This window comes from Myotis brandtii, unplaced genomic scaffold, assembly GCF_000412655.1.
Source record: "Myotis brandtii unplaced genomic scaffold, ASM41265v1 scaffold10720, whole genome shotgun sequence".
Lineage (NCBI taxonomy): Eukaryota > Metazoa > Chordata > Mammalia > Chiroptera > Vespertilionidae > Myotis > Myotis brandtii.
In genome coordinates this window covers 12,626-14,570 of record NW_005353644.1, presented here as the reverse complement: position 1 = coordinate 14,570, position 1,945 = coordinate 12,626, and positions in this window count along the sequence as shown.

The following is a 1,945-nucleotide window of genomic DNA, read 5'->3' as shown; positions in this document are numbered from 1 at the left end:
TTTCTTTCTGATTTTCAGTCCTCTTTGTTTCCTGGTGAGTCTGGCTAGAAGTTCATTAATCTTGTTTATTCTTTCAAAGAACCACCTCTTGGTTTTATTGATCTTTTGTATTGTTTGTTTGTTTGTTTTTGGTGGTTTGTTTGTTTATTTGTTTTTGGACTCTGTGTGAAATATTTTCTACTTTCTACTTACTCTCGACTTTTCTTGATGTTCTCTTTCTAATTCTTTAAGTTGTAGTGTTAGATAACTTATGAGCTTTTCTTGTTTTTTGAGATAGGCCTATAGTGCTATGAATTTTCCACTTGGGACTGCTTTCACTGTGCCCCATAGATTTTGGATTTTTGTGTGTTCATTTTCATTTGTTTCCAGGATGTTTTTTATTTTTTCTTTGGTAACCCACTCATTGTTTAATAACATGCTATGTAGCCTGCATATGTTTTATTGTTTTTGGGTGCTTTTATTAGAAATTAGACTTCTAATTTCATGTCATTGTGGTCTGAGAAGATACTTGATATGATTTCAATCTTCTTGAATTTGTAGAGACTTAGCATGTGTCCTAACATGTGTTCTGTATTTGAAAATGCCCCTTGTGCACTTGGGAAGAATGTATATGCTGTAGCTTTGGGGTGGAATGTTCTGAAGATGTCAATTAGTTTCATCTGATCAAGTGTGTAACTTAGGATTGCTGATTCATTGTTGATTTTTTTGCCTAGAAGATTTATCAAGTTTTGTCAGTTGGATATTAAAGTTCCCTATTATGATTGTATTGCTGTGATATCTCCCTTGGAATTCTCCAGAAGTACTTTTTATATATTTGAATGCTCATGTTTGGGTATATATATCTTTACCAGAGTTATATCCTGTTGTTGTATTGATCCTTTTAGTATTTTGAGGTGGCTTTCCTTATCTCCTGTTATGGCCTTCACTTTGAGGTCTCTTTTGTCAGATATAAGTATAGCTACCACTGAGTTTTTAAAATTTCCATTTGCCTGAAAAATACTTTTCCATCCCTTCACTTTCAGATTTCATGAGTCCTTTGTTCTGAGGTGGATCTCTTGTAAACAGCGTATATATGGGTCATGTTTTCTTATCCATTCAGCTACCCTTTGCCTTCTGATTGGAACATTTAATCCATTTATGTTTAAGGTTATTATTGATAGGTACTCATTTGTTGCCATTTTTATTCTTTATGCCTGTGTTCCTCCCTCCCTTTAGATTTCTTCTTTTTACAACAGTCCCTTTAGCATTTCTTCCATTGCTGGTTTGGTGGAAATAAACTCCTTCAGCCTTTATTTTCTGAAAGTTCCTGACTTCACCTTCAATTTTGAATGATAGCCTTGCTGGATAGAGTATTCTTGGATTCAGTACCTTGATTTTCATCACTTTGTATATACTTCATGCCATTACCTTCTGGCCTGATGTGTTTCTTTTGAGAAATCCATTGATAGTCTAATGGGAGATCCCTTGTAGGTAACTTTCTTTCTCTCTCTTGCAGTCTTTAAGATTCTTTTTCTGTCTTTTATATTTGCCCATTTAATTATGGTGTATCTTGGTGTGGGTCCTTTTGGGTCCATCTTGATAGGGACTCTCTGTGCTTCATGGACTTGTGTGACTTTTTTCTTCCCCAAGTAAGAGATCATTTCTGTCATTATTTCTTTGAACAGGTTTTATATTCTATGCTCAGCTTTCTCTCCTCTGGAACCCCTATTATGCAGATATTGTTTTGTTTCATGTTGTCCCTAAGCTGGCCTAAAGTTTTCTGCTTTTCAGTGTTTGTTTTTTTCCAGTTGTTGCTCTGTTTGGGTATTTTTTTCTACCTTGTGTTCTACCTCACTGATTCCATCCACAGCTTCTTCTAGTTTACTGTTGAAACCATCCAGGGTGTTCTTTATTGCAGCTATGTCATTCTTCATTTCCTCTTGATTCTTATTCAAGTTTATGTACT